Source organism: Triticum urartu, chromosome 1A, assembly GCF_056163025.1.
Source record: "Triticum urartu cultivar PI428250 chromosome 1A, HENAU_Tu73, whole genome shotgun sequence".
NCBI classification, from domain to species: domain Eukaryota; kingdom Viridiplantae; phylum Streptophyta; class Magnoliopsida; order Poales; family Poaceae; genus Triticum; species Triticum urartu.
The window spans coordinates 240419098-240441499 of record NC_141873.1 but is presented as its reverse complement, the minus strand read 5'-3'; the positions used below and the strand labels follow the sequence as shown (position 1 = coordinate 240441499).

The 22402-nt window shown below is 44.1% G+C and overlaps 2 long non-coding RNA genes across 2 annotated transcripts; both read right to left on the bottom strand.

Moving 5' to 3' along the window:
* Window positions 1–5848: 5848 nt before the first annotated feature.
* On the bottom strand, window positions 5849–7610 carry LOC147990704 (uncharacterized). The gene is made up of 2 exons (XR_015609291.1): window positions 7246–7610; window positions 5849–6536 (listed from the first exon to the last, which is right to left on the bottom strand). It is a non-coding gene; the product is annotated as an uncharacterized LOC147990704 (long non-coding RNA).
* Window positions 7611–14039: 6429 nt separating this feature from the next.
* Window positions 14040–15927, bottom strand: LOC147990703 (uncharacterized). The gene is made up of 2 exons (XR_015600272.1): window positions 15527–15927; window positions 14040–14817 (listed from the first exon to the last, which is right to left on the bottom strand). It is a non-coding gene; the product is annotated as an uncharacterized LOC147990703 (long non-coding RNA).
* Window positions 15928–22402: the final 6475 nt, after the last annotated feature.

Below are 22402 nucleotides of genomic sequence, written 5' to 3'. Positions count from 1 at the left end.
AGGTAGGGGTTGATGACCTTCTCGAAGAACTGGTCCTTGGGGGCGCTTGAAGATGACATGATGACCTGGATCTGTCAGAAAAATAGCTCGAAACAAAAACAGGGGATTTTTGCGTGATAAGGGAGTCAAAACCTCCGAGAGATGATATAATGAATTTTTACCGACCAAAATATGTGTCGTGTACGAAAACAGAGTCTGGAGAGCACACGAGGTGCCTACGAGGTAGGGGGCGTGCCCAAGAGGGTAGGGCGCACCCTCCACCCTCGTGGAGCCCTCGTGTCCTTCCTGGGCTACTACTTATTCTTCCCATTTTCTAAATATTCCGAAACGGAGAAATATTGCCTTAAAAACTATTTTGGAGTCGGTTTACTTACTGTACCACAAACCTATTCCTTTTCGGAGTCTGAAACGTTCCGGAAAGTGTCGCTTATGTATTCCTCCGGGGTTACGGTTTCAATAATATTGGTTTCAACATTTATGGGATTACCTGAGATATAATGTTTGATTCTTTGACAGTTCACCACCTTCGGATTTGTGCCTTCGAAGTTGTTGATTTTTATGGCACTGGAATGATAGACCTCCTCGATAACGTAAGGACCTTCCCATTTAGAGAGAAGTTTTCCTGCAAAAAATCTTAAACGAGAGTTGTATAGCAGTACATAATCACCTACATTAAACTCACGCTTTTGTATTCTTTTGTCATGCCATCTTTTAACGTTTTCTTTAAACAACTTGGCATTGTCATAGGCTTGGGTTCTCCATTCATCAAGTGAGCTAATATCAAATAACCTCTTCTCACCGGCAAGTTTGAAATCATAATTGAGTTCTTTAATAGCCTAATATGCTTTGTGTTCTAGTTCGAGAGGTAAGTGACATGCTTTTCCATAAACCATTTTATACGGTGACATACCCATAGGATTTTTATATGCAGTTCTATAGGCCCATAATGCATCATCAAGTTTCTTGGACCAATTTTTCTAGATCTATTAACAGTATTTTGAAAAATTAATTTGAGCTCTCTATTACTCAATTCTACTTGACCACTAGACTGAGGATGATAAGGAGATGCAATTCTATGATTAACATCATATTTAGCTAGCATTTTATGGAAAGCACCATGAATAAAATGTGAACCACCATCAGTCATTAAATATCTAGGGACTCCAAATCTTGGAAAAATAACTTCTTTAAGCATTTTAATAGAAGTGTTATGATCAGCACTACTAGTTGGAATAGCTTCTACCCACTTAGTAACATAATCAACATCAACTAAAATATGTGTATATCCATTAGAGGAAGGAAAGGGTCCCATATAGTCAAAGCCCCAAACATCAAATGGTTCAATAACGAGTGAATAGTTCATAGGCATTTATTGACGTCTACTAATATTACCAATTCTTTGACATTCATCACAAGACAAACTTACGGGCATCCTTGAAGAGAGTAGGCCAATAAAAACCAGATTGCAATACCTTATGTGCAGTTCTATCTCCAACATGGTGTCCTCCATAAGCTTCGGAGTGACACTTGCATAGGATCTGTTCCTGTTCATGCTCAGGTACACAACGTCTAATAACACCATCTACTCCTTTATAAAGATGCGGTTCATCCCAAAAGTAATGTCTCAAATCATAGAAGAACTTTTTCTTTTGCTGGTATGTGAAACTAGGTGGTATAAACTTAGCAACAATGTAATTAGCATAATCAGCATACCATGGAGCAGTATGAGAAGCATTTATGACATTTAGTTGCTCATCAGGAAAGCTATCATTAATAGGAAGTGGGTCATCAAGCACATTTTCTAACCTAGACAAGTTGTGTGCAACGGGGTTCTCAGCTCCCTTTCTATCAACAATATGCAAATCAAATTCTTGTAGCAAGAGAACCCATCTAATAAGTCTAGGTTTAGCATCTTTATTTTCCATAAGATATTTAATGACAGCATGATCAGTGTGAATAGTTACTTTAGAATCAACAATATAAGGTCTGAACTTATCACAAGCAAATACAACTGCTAAGAATTCTTTTTTAGTAGTAGCATCATTTCTTTGAGCATTGTCTAGGGTTTTACTAGCATATTGAATAACGTTTAATTTTTTATCAACTCTTTGTCCTAGAAGAACACCTACAGCATAATCACTAGCATCACACATAATTTCAAAGGGTAAATTCCAATCAGGTGGCTGAACAATAGGTGCAGAGATCAATGCTTTCTTAAGTATTTCAAATGCTTCCACACAATCATCATCAAAAACAAATGGTATATCTTTTTGTAATAAATTAGTCACATGCCGAGAAATTTTTGAGAAGTCCTTAATGAACCTCCTATAAAATCTGGCATGACCAAGGAAACTTCTTATACCTTTGATGTCCTTGGGACATGGCATCTTTTCGATAGCATCAACCTTGGCTTTATCAACTTCAATACCTCTTTCAGAAACTTTGTGCCCCAAGACAATACCTTCATTAACCATAAAGTGGCACTTTTCCCAATTCAATACAAGATTACTTTCTTCACATCTCTGCAAAACTCGATCAAGGTTGCTCAAGCAATCATCAAAAGAAGATCCATAGACGGAGAAATTGTCCATGAAAACCTCATAAATCTTTTCGCAAAAGTTAGAGAATATAGCCATCATGCATCTTTGAAAGGTAGCAGGTGCATTACATAGACCAAAAGGCATACGCCTATAAGCAAAAGTACCAAAAGGGCAAGTAAAAGTAGTCTTTGATTGATCTTTGGCTGACACAGGTATTTGGGAGAAACCAGAATATCCATCTAGAAAGCAAAAATGTGTATGTTTGGATAATCTTTCTAGCATTTGATCGATAAAAGGTAAGGGGTAATGATCATGTTTAGTTGCCTTATTTAATTTAAAGAAATCAATTACCATCCTATAACCTATAACAATTCTTTGAGGAATCATCTTTATCATTAGGAATGACAGTAATACCTCCCTTCTTAGGGACACAATGGACAGGACTTACCCACTCACTATCAGCAACGGGATAGATTATACCTGCCTCAAGGAGCTTTAGTATTTCCTTTCTTACCACTTCTTTCATCTTAGGATTCAGCCGTCGTTGATGATCACGAACTAGTTTAGCATCTTCTTTCAAATTTATTTTATGTTGACATAGAGTGGGACTAATGCCTTTAAGATCATCAAGAGTATACCCAATAGCAGCACGGTGCTTCTTCAGAGTTTTCAATAATCTCTCTTCCTCATGCTTTGAAAGGTTAGCACTAATAATAACAGGATATATCTTTTTCTCATCAAGATAAGCATATTTAAGAGTATCAGGTAATGGTTTAAGCTCAAACACGGGATCACCCTTGGGTGGAGGAGGATCCCCTAGGATTTCAACAGGTAAATTGTTTTTCAGAATAGGTTCTTTTTTAAAGAATACTTCATCTATTTCTCTTCTTTCATTCATAAACATATCATTTTCATGGTCTAGCAAATAATGTTCTAAGGGATCACTAGGTGGTACGACAATAGAAGCAAGACCAATAATTTCATCCTTACTAGGTAATTCTTCTTCAGGGTGTTGTCTACTAAATTTAGAAAAACTAAATTCATGAGTCATATCATCTAAACCGATAGTAACAACATCCCTTTTGCAATCTATGGTAGCATTAACTGTGTTTAAGAAGGGTCTACCAAATATAATGGGATAAAAGCTATCTTGTGGGGAGCCAAGAACAAGAAAATTAGCAGGATATTTAGTTTTCCCACACAAGACTTCAACATCTCTAACAATTCACATCGGTGAAACAGTATCTCTATTGGCAAGTTTAATTGTGATATCAATATCTTCTATTTCAGCAGGTGCAATCTCATGCATAATTTCTTTGCATAAGGAATGAGGTATTGCACTAGCACTAGCACCCATATCACATAAGGCATGATAACAATGATCTCCTATTTTAACAGAAATAACAGGCATGCCTACCATAGGTCTAGGTTTATCTTTAGCACAAGGTTTAGCAATTCTAGGAGTTTCATCACAGAAATAAATAACATGCCCATCAATATTATCAGACAAGAGATCTTTAACAATAGCAATATTAGGCTCAACTTTAACATGCTCAGGAGGTGTATATGTTTTAATATTGCTTTTACGAACCATAGTTGAAGCTTTAGCATCATCCTTTATCCTAATAGGGAAATGTGGTTTCTCAACATACGCAGTAAGAACAATAGGATCATTATAAGTGACAATCTTTTCTTCAACTTTAATAGGTGCAACTACTTTTACTTCTATGGGAGGATGATATTTAAACCACTTCTCCTTGGGGAGATCAACATAAGTAGCAAAAGATTCACAGAAAGAAGCTACTATCTCAGAGTCAAGTCCATATTTAGTGCTAAATTTACGGAAAACATTGGTATCCATAAAAGATTTAACACAATCAAAACTAGGTGTCATACCTGACTCCTTAACTTTGTCGAGGTCCCAATCTTCAGAGTTGCATTTAATTATTTCCAATAAATCCCATTTGAATTCAATAGTCTTCATCATAAAAGAGCCAGCACAAGAAGTATCGAGCATGGTGCGATTGTTATCAGAAAGCCAAGCATAAATTTTTTGAATAATCATTTCTCTTGAGAGCTCATGATTGGGGAATGAATATAACATTGATTTAAGCCTCCCCCAAGCATGAGCGATGCTTTCTCCTTCGCGAGCCAAAAATTATATATATAATTGCGATCACGATGAACAAGATGCATAGGATAAAACTTCTGATGAAATTCCAACTTCAATCGTTTGTAATTCCAAGACCCCATATCATCGCATCGCCTATACCATGTCGATGCATCTCCTAAAAAAGGATTAGCTAGCAGTTTTTCTATCATACCCGAAGGAATTTCAAAGAAGACATTTTCATTTTCAGTAGGTTCAGTAGGTTGAGGAGCAACTTTGTGCTCTACTGGTCGGGGTGAAGATACCACGAACAAGCCCCTCAGAGGATTACTTTCCATAGTAACAAGTGAAATTAAATTTCAGCACACTATATAAATTTTTCCTTACCTAATTCCACCTACCAAAGGCGCTTCACTCCCCAGCAACGGCGCCAGAAAAGAGTCTTGATGACCCACAAGTATAGTGGATCTATCATAGTCCTTTCGATAAGTAAGAGTGTCGAACCCAACGAGGAGCAGAAGGAAATAATAAGCGGTGTCTAGCAAGGTATTCTCTGCAAGTACTGAAATAAGTGGTAACAAATAGTTTTGTGATAGGATAATTTGTAACGAGCAACAAGTAACAAAAGTAAATAAAGTGCAGCAAGGTGGCCCAATCCTTTTTGTAGCAAAGGGAAAGCATGGACAAACTCTTATATAGAGAAAAGCGCTCCCGAGGACACATGGGAATATCGTCAAGCTAGTTTTCATCACGCTCATATGATTCGCGTTCGGTAATTTGATAATTTGGTATGTGGGTGGACCGGTGCTTGGGTACTTCCCTTACTTGGACAAGCATCACACTTATGATTAACCTCTATTGCAAGCATCCGCAACTACAACAAAAGTATTAAGGTAAACCTAACCATAGCATGAAACATATGGATCCAAATCAGCCCCTTACGAAGCAACGCATAAAGTAGGGTTTAAGCTTCTGTCACTCTAGCAACCCATCATCTACTTATTAATCCCCAATGCCTTCCTCTAGGCCCAAACAATGGTGAAGTGTCATGTAGTCGACGTTCACATAAAACCACTAGAGGAAAGACAACATACATCTCATCAAAATATCGAACGAATACCAAATTCACATGACTACAAATAGCAAGACTTCTCCCATGTCCTCAGGAACAAAAGTAACTACTCACAAAGCATAAACATGTTCATAATCAGAGGGGTATTAATATGCATATAGGATCTGAACATATGATCTTCCACCAAATAAACCAACTAGCATCAACTACAAGGAGTAATTAACACTACTAGCAACCTACTAGCACCAATCCCGGACTTGGAGACAAGAATTGGATACAAGAGATGAACTAGGGTTTTGAGAGGAGATGATGCTGATGAAAATGTTGATGGAGATTGCCCTCTCCCGATGAGAGGAGCGTTGGTGATGACGATAGCGATGGTTTCCCCCTCCGGGAGGGAAGTTGCCCCGGCAGAACAGCTCCGCCAGAGCCCTAGATCGGTTCCGCCAAGGTTCCGCCTCGTGGCGGCGGAGTTTCGTCCGAGAAGATGGCTTATGATTTTTTTCCCATCGAAAGACTTCATATTGCATTCAATGGCATATTGATGAAGATGTTGATGAAGATAGCCACCGGAGTGCCACCAGGGGGCCCACGAGGTAGGGGCCGCGCCCAGGGGGGTAGGGCACGCCCCCACTCTCGTGGGCAGGGTGTGGCCCCCCTGGTGAATTTCTTCCGCTGAGTATTTTTTATATATTCTGAAAACGTCTTCCATGAAGTTTCAGGACTTTCGGAGCTGTGCAGAATAGGTCTCTAATATTTGCTCCTTTTCCAGCCCAGAATCCCAGCTGCCGGCATTCTCCCTCTTTATGTAAACCTTGTAAAATAAGAGAGAATGGCATAAGTATTGTGACATAATGTGTAATAACAACCCATGATGCAATAAATATCGATATAAAAGCATGATGCAAAATGGACGTATCAATCAACATGGGATGCAAGATCGCCATGAGACCAAAACAAGATGAGCATAATTTTTGGTCTTGACTTGTATCCAGATGGAGATGCAAGATCACCATGAGACCAAAACAAGAAGAATTCTAGTTGCATTGTGTGCACTTAGTTTGCATCATTATAGGATTGAGGAGTGATATATGACCACTAGGCATCTCATGCATTATCTTGACTTGTATCAGCATGGGATCAAGATCGCCATGAGACAGAATCAAGCACTACTTGGGTAGCACCGAACATATATGAGGTGTATGGTGAAAGAGAAGGATCACCAATGTGTGTATTTTAACCTTGAATTGTATCAACATGGGATGTAAGATTACCAAGAGACCAAAACAAGAAGGAACATATTCTTATTCTTGAATTGTATCAACATGAGATGCATGATCTCATGAGACCAAAACAATATGATTATAATTTAACCATGGTTTGTATCAACGAGGGGTGCTAGACCCCATGAGACCAAACTAGGTGTGCTATATGGAGCGATCGTAGAACACCAACTACTTCAGACATATGGTGCAAGACGACTGCATCAAGAAGGGAGCAAGGAGGTAGCCATGTATTCTCACGTTGCGTGTGAGGAAATGATGCGGACGAGCACAGCCGGCGTGGAGCAGCTTATGGGTGGTGCAGATGCTGAGTCGTGCGGCTGATGACGTATGTAGATGACGGCGAGCGGACGGTCGGCGACGACGACGTCAAGCGGACGGCCGGCGGCGAGTGTGTAGACGACAGAGAGCGGACGGCCGGCGGCGACGACGGCGAGCGGATGGCCGGCGGTGGCAACGGTGAGCGGACGGCCGACGGCAGCGACGGTAAGTGGACGACCGTCGGCGACGAAGCTAGCACCGTATGTATGTGCGTGAGTGATGGATGGATGAATGATCAAGTGGTTGATGAATGATGAGCTAGCAGCAGCGACGACGTGTGGATAAGAAAATGAGCGACCTGAGAGCAGTCAAGCGGCCTGGTATTTATAGGGACAGAGGCGTGCAGCGCTGCGGCTAGACGCGCGCACCCACACTCCAGATCGTGAGATGGTGGCGATGGATCGTGGGAGTGGGGCTGCTCCTTCCATTTTTTATTTTTTAATCAGTAATTAACCCGCGAGCATCCCATCGGCCAGCTACTTTGCATGATTAGGCTTGGGCCCATTGAGCCTAATACACATGCATGCAAGTCTATGCATGGATCAGGAGAAGGGATCCATTACGTATGTGGCTTAACAAGCTATCTCATGTACATAAAACTTATACATGTCTGTACGTATGCATTGTTACCTAATGAATCAATGATATTTATTTAGTTAACACACAATGGTATTTCGGTGGAGCCGCACTTGTACGTGTTATATTTCTCTGGTACCGGCTTTTGTCTGTGACTCCGTGGTTTTATGTTAACATTCGCAATCTACCGTTGGTGACGGTATATACGTACGTAAGCTATCTATCCTTTATACTTTCCTTAGGACAAAAACTTTATGATTTTTTCATCATATTTTATAATTACCATCCTGTTTGATCTCCGTAATATCAACATTCAGCAATATATCATACCATTATTTTCACTAGCCATTGCTTTGAACGATCGACTATTTTTAAATTGTTTCTTTTCATTATTAAATGGATTTTTGCCATTTGCATTTATCTAACTTTTGGTATAGTATTTGCACTCTACTTTTTTTTGGTCAAAAACCATGTCAACAGCGAGATGCATTCACACGCTTTCCAGCTATACCTCATTATGGGTAGATGAAGCTCAAAATGCCCGGGCCCAACGGAGTCATCACTATCGCTAGTGATCTGGACATAGCACTCCGCGCCGAATACAAAACTGCATCCCAGGCCCTCGAGGCACTATCGTAGGCCCTTGCGGCCAAGGAGCTCACCGCTCTACGCTCCACGGTCGATAGAGACAACATAATTCTCGATAAAAGGCCTAAATCCACTTCTTTCAAGCTAGCAAACGAAATAGTCAAATTCCAAGTCCACCCGACGGATCCTAATAAAACAACAGCCATTGGAGCACAGCTGTATCCGACGGTCGATGCCTCTCTAAGAACATTCCTGCGCGAGAACTGGGACATCTTCGCCTGGCACCCTTCGGATATGCTAGGAATACCACGCAGACTGGCCGAACATAGCCTCAACATAATAAAGGGGTTCAAGCCAGTCAAGCAAACACTGCGGTGATTTTTCGAACCCAAGCGACAAGCTATGGGGGAGGAGCTAGCCAAACTACTTGAAGCCGGGTTTATTCGAGAGATAAAACACCCGGATTGGCTAGCAAACCTGGTCATGGTGCCAAAGAAGGACAAATCCTGGTGCCTTTGTGTCGATTTCAAAGACCTCAATAAAGCCTGCCCTAAGGATCCCTTCCCACTTCCCTGCATTGACCAGATCATCGATGCAACCGCAGGAAACGATTCATTATGTTTCCTCGACGCATACTATGGATACCATCAAATTAAGATGAAGGAATCCGATCAAGCTGCAACAGTATTCAGTACCCCGTACGGGCCTTTCTGCTTCAACACTATGCCTTTTGGACTCAAGAACGCCGGTGCCACCTACCAACGCATGATTCAAACATGCCCGGAAAAACATATTGGCAAGACGGTGGAGGCATACGTAGATGATGTAGTAATCAAAACTAAACATGTCGAATCATTAGTGGACGACTTACGTCTTACATTCGACAACCTTCGAACATATGACATACGACTCAATCCGGAAAAATGCGTTTTCGGCGTTTCGGCCGGAAAGTTGCTCGGGTTCGTCGTTTCAATAGAGGAATCGAAGAAAACCTGGCCAAAATCTGAGCGTTGTCACAGTTGGCAATTCCAACAGACCTAAAGCAGGTCCAAAAACTAGCTGGGTGCCTGGCAGCCTTGAGCCGCTTTATCTCCAGATTAGGAGAGAAGGCGCTACCGTTATATCGTCTGCTTCGACGTACCAACCACTTTGAGTGGATGGACGTGGCAATAGCCGGGTTGGAAGAAATAAAATCTCTACTAGCAAATAACACAGTCCTTGCCGCGCCTAACATCGGCGAACCCATGCTACTATACATATCTGCAACTCACTAGGTGGTGAGCGCAGTACTCGTCATTGAACGAGAGGAGGAGGGACATAAATTCCCATTCCAAAAACCCGTATACTACATATCAGCGGTTCTCACACCATGTAAATTCCAGTACCCGCACTATCAAAAGATAGCATATGCGGTTTTCATGGCATCTCGAAAGCTACGACACTACTTTCAAGAGTGCTCGATCACGGTGGCCTCCGAGGTACCACTCAATGATATCATAAATAATCAAGACGCCACTGGCCGCATTGCAAAATGGGCCATCGAGCTCCTACCATTCGAAATAACGTACAAAACACGCCGGGCTATTAAATCTCAGGTGTTGGCCGACTTCATCGCCGAATGGACAGAAGCCGAACTCCCCAAAGAATACGGTACATACTCCAACTGGGTGATGTACTTCGACGGCTCTAAAATGTTAGCCAGATTGGGGGCTGGTGTCATCCTAACATCCCCTACATGGGACACAGTCCGTTACGTATTGCAAATCATGTACACAGACTCCAATAACGCAGCCGAATATGAGGCACTACTGCATGGTCTCCGGATGGCTGTTTCTATGGGCATACAAAGCCTCGAGGTGCGCGGGGATTCAAACCTCGCAATATCCCAAATAAAAGGAGAATTCGATGCAGAAGATCCAAAGATGGCAGCCTACCGCAATGTCGTGCTCAAAATATCAGCTCGGTTCGAGGGACTCGAGTTTCATCACGTGGCCCGAGACGGTAACCAAGCAGCGGACATCCTTGCTCGAACGGGCGCTAAACGCGACCCCGTCCCGCCTAACACCTTCTTGGAAAGGCTCTTTAAGCTATCCGTGGTATGGCAGGATGAGAGCGGAAATTCCAGTCCGGCGCCGATCACACCCCCGGATGCCGAACACGATTCGGACATCATCTAGAGCTCGGGCATAGAACCAACGCCTTCCGCCCATGCAATCATGGAGGTAATCGCCCCATGGACCATACCCTTCCTGGCCTACCTTAATAGGCGGGAGCTCCCTGAGGACCAGAACGAGGCTCGTTGCATCGTTCGACGTTCGAAAGCCTACAAGGTTCATGAAGGAGAGCTCTACAAGAAAATCACTACCGGAGTCCTTCAAAGATGTGTCTCCGAAGAGGAGGGACGACAGCTCTTGGCTGAAATACATGCTGGTCTTGGTGGCCACCACGCCGCGGCTCGGGCCCTTGTAAGTAAAGCCTTCCATACAGGTTTCTTTTGGCCTACGGCCCGAGCAGACGCACGGGACCTCGTACAATGCTGTGTCGGATGCCAACTTTTTGCCAATCAAAGCCGCATGCCGCCCACTTCCCTACGAACAATCCCCATTACTTGGCCTTTCGCGGCCTGGGGGCTGGACATGGTCGGACCCCTTAAAGGGGGCAGCCATAAACAAAATATTTGCTGGTTATGGTAGACAAATTCACTAAGTGGATAGAGGCCAAACCAGTTAAAACAGCTGAAGCCGGACCGGTGATAAAGTTTGTATCCGGTGTTGTACACCATTATGGTGTCCCACACAACATTATTACCGATAATGGCTCTAACTTTACTGCCGACGAGGTGAAAAAATGGCGTGTTATCTAGGTACTAAACTCAATTATGCCTCCGTGTATCACCCCCAAACAAACGGTCAAGTTGAACGGGCCAATGGCCTGATAATGAGTGGAATCAAACCCAGACTAGTGCGATCCTTAAAGGAGTCGGATAAACACTAGGTCGAGGAGCTCGACTTTGTACTCTGGGGGTTGCGGACCACACCCAATCGCACAACCGGATACACACCGTTCTTCATGGTGTACGGCGCAGAGGTTGTCCTGCCTTGCGATATTATTCATGGCTCACCTCTAGTGCGCATGTATGAGGAGAGAGAGGCCGAGCTCGATCGGCAAGACAACATAGATGGCCTGGAGGAGGAGCGCGATGTCACAAAGGCCCGGTCCGCATTATACCATCAACAAGCTCGAAGATACCAAAGCAGAGAAGTGCGGGCTAAGACTTATAGTGTCGGTGAACTCGTGCTACACCTACCAGAGAAGAAAAAGGACAAACACAAGCCCAAATTTGAGGGTCCCTTCATTATAGATGAAGTTCTCACTGGAGGGGCCTACCACCTGCGCAACGCATTGGACAATCACTTAGAGCCAAAACCATGGAACGCGACCAGACTCCATAGATTCTACGCCTAAGTCCGGACACACTGTTCGTTACCTTTTTCTCCTTTTTCACTTTTTTTTCCTTTTTTCTTTTTCCCTTACAACTTCTAGCATGTGTTCGGGAAAGCCGACACTTGAGGGGTATACATCTTTAAATGTACACACCCCACAATAACTGGGGGCTTCCTCTAATAGAAGCTTATTATCATTTCGAGCATAAAGCTCACCCTATATATGTGTGGTGTTTTCTCATATACGTCCTGTCTTTGCCATTATATCCACCTCTATGACTTAAGTTTTTGCCAAGCTGGGTTGCCTGGCTCCTGTGCTTATGCCCTACGTTCCCGCCTGTTCGGCTAGGGCATAAAGGGAGCACCTCTGCAATTGTTACAACCGGGTCATCCGGACATGTACCTCAGACGGGTGAAGCTAAAAGCTAGCGTTCTTAAGGGAATAATTGGTCAGCGGACAAAAGATGAACTGCCTTTGTAGCAATATAAACTACCGAAATACAAATACTCTTGTGATTTTTTCGCATCACAGCTTAGTCATGCATAAACGCATGCTGACCCAGGGAGAGGAACCCTTAACAGAACTATTTTTTCTAGAAGATGTTTCTTACGCTAAACAGTAATATAACATAACTCGTCAAATACAGTTTGTCTGCTCAAACATTATGACCGGATCGCATGGTTCCCGAACATACTTGGTGTTTCCCACAGTTATAGTATTCGGAAACACTCCACCCTTGGGTTTCGGAGTTTGAAAGCGGAAAGTCTGCCATGACAATCTTTTACAATTCGGCCAGAGATAACCTTTGCCGATAAATTGTATTGTCACATAAAATTACACGCCTACTCCTTATCTATGCCATCTATCAGGCTGTCTAGTTTACAGTCCTGCTGTGAAAATTTGGCGGCTATCTCTACTTGGTGGTACACCAAGCTAACCAGAATTTCTTGTCCGTCTGGTCCCCGAGGTCTGACCCGGGCCATACGGTTCGGATCAAGACCGGTATACCATGTTCTTATCATCGCATAGCCTATACCATGTTGATGTATCTCCCTTCAAAGATAAAGGGAAGACCTTCTTCTTAACAACATCTCTGGGTACACCTCCAAGATTAAATAATCCACAAACTTCATCCACATATATTAGATGCTCATCAGGTTGCTTTGTTCCATCTCCTAAAAAAAGATTAGCTAGCAGTTTTTCTATCATACCCGAAGGAATTTCAAAGCAGACATTTTCATTTTCAGTAGGTTCAGTAGGTTCAGGAGCAAATCTTTGCTCTACTGGTCGGGGTGAAGATACCCCGAACAAGCCCCTCAGAGGATTACTTTCCATAGTAACAAGTGAAAGCAAATTTCAGCACACTATATAAATTTTTCCTTACCAAATTCCACCTACCAAAGGCGCTTCACTCCCCGGCAACGGCGCCCGAAAAGAGTCTTGATGACCCACAAGTATAGGGGATCTATCGTAGTCCTTTCGATAAGTAAGAGTGTCGAACCCAACGAGGAGCAGAAGGAAATGATAAGCGGTGTCCAGCTAGGTATTCTCTGCAAGTACTGAAATAAGTGGTAACAAATAGTTTTGTGATAGGATAATTTGTAATGAGCAACAAGTAACAAAAGTAAATAAAGTGCAGCAAGGTGGCCCAATCCTTTTTGTAGCAAAGGGAAAGCCTGGACAAACTCTTATATAGAGAAAAGCGCTCCCGAGGACACATGGGAATATCGTCAAGCTAGTTTTCATCACGCTCATATGATTCGCATTCGGTACTTTGATAATTTGGTATGTGGGTGGACCGGTGCTTGGGTACTTCCCTTACTTGGACAAGGATCCCACTTATGATTAACCTCTATTGCAAGCATCCGCAACTACAACAAAAGTATTAAGGTAAACCTAACCATAGCATGGAACATATGGATCCAAATCAGCTCCTTACGAAGCAACGCATAAAGTAGGGTTTAAGCTTCTGTCACTCTAGCAACCCATCATCTACTTATTACTCCCGAATGCCGTCCTCTAGGCCCAAACAATGGTGAAGTGTCATGTAGTCGATGTTCACATAACACCACTAGAGGAGAGACAACATACATCTCATCAAAATATCGAACGAATACCAAATTCACATGACTACTAATAGCAAGACTTCTCCCATGTCCTCAGGAACAAAAGTAACTACTCACAAAGCATAAACATGTTCATAATAAGAGGGGTATTAATATGCATATAGGATCTAAACATATGATCTTCCACCAAATAAACCAACTAGCATCAACTATAAGGAGTAATTAACACTACTAGCAACCTACTAGCACCAATCCCGGACTTGGAGACAAGAATTGGATACAAGAGATGAACTAGGGTTTTGAGAGGAGATGGTGCTGATGAAGATGTTGATGGAGATTGCCCTCTCCCGATGAGAGGAGCGTTGGTGATGACGATAGCGATGATTTCCCCCTCCGGGAGGGAAGTTTCCCCGGCAGAACAGCTCCGCTAGAGCCCTAGATTGGTTCCGCCAAGGTTCCGCCTCGTGGCGGCGGAGTTTCGACCGAGAAGATGGCTTATGATTTTTTTCCCATCGAAAGACTTCATATTGCATTCAATGGCATATTGATGAAGATGTTGATGAAGATAGCCACCGGAGGGCCACTAGGGGGGCCACGAGGTAGGGGGCCGCGCCCAGGGGGGTAGGGCGCGCCCCCACCGTCGTGTGCAGGGTGTGGCCCCCTGGTGAATTTCTTTCACTGAGTATTTTTTATATATTCTGAAAACATCTTCCGTGAAGTTTCAGGACTTTCGGAGCTGTGCAGAATAGGTCTCTAATATTTGCTCCTTTTCCAGCCCAGAATCCCAGCTGCCGGCATTCTCCCTCTTTATGTAAACCTTGTAAAATAAGAGAGAATAGCATAAGTATTGTGACATAATGTGTAATAATAGCCCATAATGCAATAAATATCGATATAAAAGCATGATGCAAAATGGACGTATCAATCAACATGGGATGCAAGATCGCCATGAGACCAAAACAAGATGAGCATAATTTTTGGTCTTGACTTGTATCCACATGGAGATGCAAGATCACCATGAGACCAAAACAAGAAGAATTCTAGTTGCATTGTGTGCACTAAGTTTGCATCATTATAGGATTGAAGAGTGATATATGACCACTAGGCATCTCATGCATTATCTTGACTTGTATCAGCATGGGATCAAGATCGCCATGAGACAGAATCAAGCACTACTTGGGTAGCACCGAACATATATGAGGTGTATGGTGAAAGAGAAGGATCGCCAATGTGTGTATTTTAACCTTGAATTGTATCAACATGGGATGTAAGATCACCATGAGACCAAAACAAGAAGGAACATATTCTTATTCTTGAATTGTATCAACATGAGATGCATGATCTCAGGAGACCAAAACAAGATGATTATAATTTAACCATGGTTTGTATCAACGAGGGGTGCTAGACCCCATGAGACCAAACTAGGTGTGCTATATGGAGCGATCGTAGAACACCAACTACTTCAGACATATGGTGCAAGAGGACTGCATCAAGAAGGGAGCAAGGAGGTAGCCATGTATTCTCACGTTGCGTGTGAGGAAATGATGCGGACGAGCATAGCCGGCGTGGAGCAGCTTGTGGGCGGTGCAGATGCTGAGCCGTGCGGCCGATGACGTATGTAGATGACGGCGAGCGGACGGACGGCGACGACGGCGGCGAGCGGACGGTCGGCGACGATGACGTCGAGCGGACGGCCGGCGACGAGTGTGTAGACGATGAAGAGCGGACCGCCGGCGGCGACGACGGCGAGCGGATGGCCGGCGGTGGCGACGACGAGCGGACGGCCGACGGCGGCGACGGTGAGTGGACGACCGACAGCGACGAAGCTAGTACCGTATGTATGTGCATGAGTGATGGATGGATGAATAATCGAGTGGTTGTTGAATGATGAGCTAGCAGCAGCGACGACGTGTGGATAAGAAAATGAGCGACCTGAGAGCAGTCAAGCGGCCTAGTATTTATAGGGACGGAGGCGTGCAGCGCTGCGGCTAGACGCGCGCACCCACACTCCAGATCGTGAGATGGTGCCGATGGATCGTGGGAGTGGGGCTGCTCCTTCCCTTTTTTATTTTTTAATCAGTAAGTAACCCGCGAGCGTCCCATCGGCCAGCTACTTTGCATGATTAGGCTTGGGCCCATTAAGCCTAATACACATGCATGCAAGTCTATGCATGGATCAGGAGAAGGGATCCATTACGTATGTGGCTTAACAAGCTATCTCATGCACATACAACTTATACAGGTCTGTACGTATGCATTGTTACCTCATGAATCAATGATATTTATTTAGTTAACACACAATGGTATTTCGGTGGAGCCGCACTCGTACGTGTTATATTTCTCTGGTACCGGCTTTTGTCTTTGACTCCGTGGTTTTATGTTAACATTCGCAATCTACCGTCAGTGACGGTATATACGTACGGAAGCTATCTATCCTTTATAATTTCCTTAGAACAAAAACTTTATGATTTTTTCATCATATTTTATAATTGCCAGCCTTTTTGATGTCTGTAATATCAACATTCAGCAATATATCATACCATTATTTTCACCAGCCATTGCTTTGAACGATCGACTATTTTTAAATTGTTTCCTTTCATTATTAAATGGATTTTTGCCATTTGCATTTATCTAACTTTTGGTATAGTATTTGCACTCTACTTTTTTGGGTCAAAAACCATGTCAACAGCGAGATGCATTCACACGCTTTCCAGCTATACCTCATTATGGGTAGATGAAGCTCAAAATGTCCGGGCCCAACGGAGTCATCACTATCGCTAGTGATCTATACATAGCACACCCTGCCGAAAACAAAACTACATCCCTGGCCCTCGAGGCACTATCCGAGGCCCTTACGGCCAAGGAGCTCACCGCTCTACGCTCCACAGTCGATAGAGACAATGTAATTCTCGATAAAAGGCCTAAATCCACTTCTTTCAAGCTAGCAAACGAAATAATCAAATTCCAAGTCCACCCGATGGATCTTAATAAAACAACAGCCATTGGAGCGCAGCTGGATCCGACGGTCGATGCCTTTCTAAGAACATTCCAGCGCGAGAACTGGAACATCTTTGCCTGGCACCCTTCGGATATGCTAGGAATACCATGCAGACTGGCCGAACATAGCCTCAACATAATAAAGGGGTTCAAGCCAGTCAAGCAGACGCTGCGGCGATTTTTCGAACCCAAGTGACAAGCTATGGGGGAGGAGCTAGCCAAATTTCTTGAAGCCGGGTTTATTCGAGAGATAAAACACTCGGATTGGCTAGCAAACCTGGTCATGGTGCCAAAGAAGGACAAATCCTGGTGCCTTTGTGTCAATTTCAAAGACCTCAATAAAGCCTGCCCTAAGGATCCCTTCCCACTTCCATGCGTTGACCAGATCATTGATGCAACCGCAGGTCACGATTCATTATGTTTCCCCGACGCATACTATGGATACCATCAAATTAAGATGAAGGAATCCGATCAAGCCGCAACAGTATTCAGTACCCCGTACGGGCCTTTCTGCTTCAACACTATGCCTTTCGGACTCAAAAGCGCCGGTGCCACCTACCAATGCATGATTCAAACATGCCTGGAAAAACAAATTGGCAAGACGGTGGAGGCATACGTAGATGATGTAGTAATCAAAACTAAACATGTCGAATCATTGGTGGACGACTTACGTCTTACATTCGACAACCTTCGAACATATGACATACGACTCAATCCGGAAAAATGCGTTATCGGCGTTCCGGCAGGAAAGCTGCTTGGGTTCATCGTTTCCAATAGAGGAATCAAAGCAAACCCGGCCAAAACCTGAGCCTTGTCACAGTTGGCAATTCCAACAGACCTAAAGCAGGTCCAAAAACTAGCTGGGTGCGTGGCAGCCTTGAGCCGCTTTATCTCCAGATTAGGAGAGAAGGCGTTGCCGTTATATCGTCTGCTTCGACGTACCAACCACTTTGAGTGGATGGACGTGGCAACAGCCGGGTTGGAAGAAATAAAATCTCTACTAGCAAATAACACAGTCCTTGCCGCGCCTAACATCGGCGAACCCATGCTACTATACATATCTGCAACTCACTAGGTGGTGAGCGCAGTACTCGTCGTTGAACGAGAGGAGGAGGGACATAAATTCCCACTCCAAAAACCCGTATACTACATATCGGCGGATCTCACACCATGTAAATTCCGGTACCCGCACTATCAAAAGATAGCATATGCGGTTTTCATGGCATCTCGGAAGCTACGACACTACTTTCAAAAGTGCTCGATCACGGTGGCCTCCGAGGTACCACTCAATGATATCATAAATAATCAAGACGGCACTGGCCGCATTGCAAAATGGGCCATCGAGCTCCTACCATTCGAAATAATGTACAAACCACGCCGGGCTATTAAATCTCAGGTGTTGGCCGACTTCATCGCCGAATGGACAGAAGCCGAACTCCCCAAAGAATATGGTACATACTCCAACTGGGTGATGTACTTCGACGGCTCTAAAATGTTAGCCAGATTAGGGGCTGGTGTCATCCTAACATCCCCTACATGGGACACAGTCCGTTACGTATTGCAAATCATGTACACAGACTCCAATAACGCAGCCGAATATGAGGCACTACTGCATGGTATCCGGATAGCTGCTTCTATGGGCATACAACGCCTTGAGGTGCGCGGGGATTCAAACCTCGCAATATCCCAAATAAACATAGAATTCGATGCAGAAGATCCAAATATGGCAGCCTACCGCAATGTCATGCTCAAAATATCAGCTCGGTTCGAGGGACTCGAGTTTCATCACGTGGCCTGAGACAGTAACCAAGCAGCGGACATCCTTACTCGAATGGGCGCTAAACGCGACCCCGTCCCGCCTAACACCTTCTTGGAAATGCTCTTTAAGCCATCCGTGGTATGGCAGGATGAGAGCGGAAATTCCAGTCCGACGCTGATCACACCCCCGGATGCCGAACACGATTCAGACATCATTGAGGGCTTGGGCATAGAACCAACGCCTTCCGCCCATGCAATCATGGCGGTAATCGCCCCATGGACCAAACCCTTCCTGGCCTACCTTAATAGGCGGGAGCTCCCTGAGGACCAGAACGAGGCTCGTTGCATCGTTCGACGTTCGAAAGCCTACAAGGTTCATGAAGGAAAGCTCTACAAGAAAATCACTACCGGAGTCCTTCAAAGATGTATCTCCGAAGAGGAGGGACGACAACTCTTGGCTGAAATACATGCTGGTCTTGGTGGCCACCATGTCGCGGCTCGGGCCCTTGTAAGTAAAGCCTTCCATACAGGTTTCTTTTGGCCTATGGCCCGAGCAGACGCACAGGACCTCGTACAATGCTGTGTCGGATGCCAACTTTTAGCCAATCAAAGCCACATGCCGCCCGCTGCCCTACGAACAATCCCCATTACTTGGCCTTTCGCGGTCTGGGGGCTGGACATGGTCGGACCCCTTAAAGGGGGCAGCCATAAACAAAATATTTGCTGGTTATGGTAGACAAATTCACTAAGTGGATAGAGGCCAAACCAGTTAAAACGGCTGACGCCGGACCGGTGATAAAGTTTGTATCCGGTGTCGTACACCGTTATGGTGTCCCACACAACATTATTACCGATAATGGCTCTAACTTTACTGCCGACGAGGTGAAAAAATGGCGTGTTATCTAGGTATTAAACTCAATTATGCCTCCGTGTATCACCCCCAAACAAACGGTCAAGTTGAATGGGCCAATGGCCTGATAATGAGTGGAATCAAACCCAGACTAGTGCGATCCTTAAAGGAGTCGGATAAACACTGGGTCGAGGAGCTCGACTTTGTACTCTGGGGGTTGCGGACCACACCCAATCGCACAACCGGATACACACCGTTCTTCATGGTGTACGGCGCAGAGGTTGTCCTGCCTTGCGATATTATTCATGACTAACCTCTAGTGCACATGTATGAGGAGAGAGAGGCCGAGATCGATCGGCAAGACAACTTAGATGGCCTGGAGGAGGAGCGCGATGTCACAAAGGCCCGGTCCGCATTATACCATCAACAAGCTCGAAGATACCAAAGCAGAGAAGTGCGGGCTAAGACTTATAGTGTCGGTGAACTCGTGCTACACCTACCAGAGAAGAAAAAGGACAAACACAAGCCCAAATTTGAGGGTCCCTTCATTATAGATGAAGTTCTCACTGGAGGGGCCTACCACCTGCGCAACGCATTGGACAATCACTTAGAGCCAAAACCATGGAACGCGGCCAGACTCCATAGATTCTACGCCTAAGTCCGGACACACTGTTCGTTACCTTTTTCTCCTTTTTCACTTTTTTTTCCTTTTTTCTTTTTCCCTTACAACTTCTAGCATGTGTTCGGGAAAGCCGACACTTGAGGGGTATACATCTTTAAATGTACACACCCCACAATAACTGGGGGCTTCCTCTAATAGAAGCTTATTATCATTTCGAGCATAAAGCTCACCCTATATATGTGTGGTGTTTTCTCATATACGTCCTGTCTTTGCCATTATATCCACCTCTATGACTTAAGTTTTTGCCAAGCTGGGTTGCCTGGCTCCTGTGCTTATGCCCTACGTTCCCGCCTGTTCGGCTAGGGCATAAAGGAAGCACCTCTGCAATTGTTACAACCGGGTCATCCGGACATGTACCTCAGACGGGTGAAGCTAAAAGCTAGCATTCTTAAGGGAATAATTGGTCGGCGGACAAAAGATGAACTGCCTTTGTAGCAATATAAACTACCGAAATACAAATACTCTTGTGATTTTTTCGCATCACAGCTTAGTCATGCATAAACGCATGCTGACCGAGGGAGAGGAACCCTTAACAGAACTATTTTTTCTAGAAGATGTTTCTTACGCTAAACAGTAATATAACATAACTCGTCGAATACAGTTTGTCTGTTCAAGCATTATGACCGGATCGCATGGTTCCGAACATACTTGGTGTTTCCCATAGTTATAGTATTCGGAAACACTCCACCCTTGGGTTTCGGAGTTTGAAAGCGGAAAGTCTGCCACGACAATATTTTACAATTCGGCCAGAGATAACCTTTGCCGATAAATTGTATTGTCACATAAAATTACACGCCTACTCCTTATCTATGCCATCTATTAGGCTGTCTAGTTTACAGTCCTGCTGTGAAAATTTGGCGGCTATCTCTACTTGGTGTTACACCAAGCTAACTAGAATTTCTTGTCCGTCTGGTCCCCGAGGTCCGACCCGGGCCACACGGTTCGGATCAAGACCGGTATACCGTGTTCTTATCATCACATAGCCTATACCATGTCGATGCATCTCCCTTCAAAGATAAAGGGAAGACCTTCTTCTTACCTACATCTCCGGGTACACCTCCAAGCTTAAATAATCCACAAACTTCATCCACATATATTAGATGCTCATCAGGATGCTTTGTTCCATCTCCTAAAAAAGGATTAGCTAGCAGTTTTTCTATCATACCCGAAGGAATTTCAAAGCAGACATTTTCATTTTCAGTAGGTTCAGTAGGTTCAGGAGCAACTCTTTGCTCTACTGGTCGGGGTGAAGATACCCCGAACAAGCCCCTTAGAGGATTACTTTCCATAGTAACAAGTGAAAGTAAATTTCAGCACACTATATAAATTTTTCCTTACCAAATTCCACCTACCAAAGGCGCTTCACTCCCCGGCAACGGCGCCAGAAAAGAGTCTTGATGACCCACAAGTATAGGGGATCTATCGTAGTCCTTTCGATAAGTAAGAGTGTCGAACCCAACGAGGAGCAGAAGGAAATGATAAGCGGTGTCCAGCAAGGTATTCTCTGCAAGTACTGAAATAAGTGGTAACAAATAGTTTTGTGATAGGATAATTTGTAACGAGCAACAAGTAACAAAAGTAAATAAAGTGCAGCAAGGTGGCCCAATCCTTTTTGTAGCAAAGGGAAAGCCTGGACAAACTCTTATATAGAGAAAAGCGCTCCCGAGAACACATGGGAATATCGTCAAGCTAGTTTTCATCACGCTCATATGATTCGCATTCGGTACTTTGATAATTTGGTATGTGGGTGGACCGGTGCTTGGGTACTTCCCTTACTTGGACAAGGATCCCACTTATGATTAACCTCAATTGCAAGCATCCGCAACTAAAACAAAAGTATTAAGGTAAACCTAACCATAGCATGGAACATATGGATCCAAATCAGCCCCTTACGAAGCAACACATAAAGTAGGGTTTAAGCTTCTGTCACTCTAGCAACCCATCATCTACTTATTACTCCCGAATGCCGTCCTCTAGGCCCAAACAATGGTGAAGTGTCATGTAGTCGATGTTCACATAACACCACTAGAGGAGAGACAACATACATCTCATCAAAATATCGAACGAATACCAAATTCACATGACTACTAATAGCAAGACTTCTCCCATGTCCTC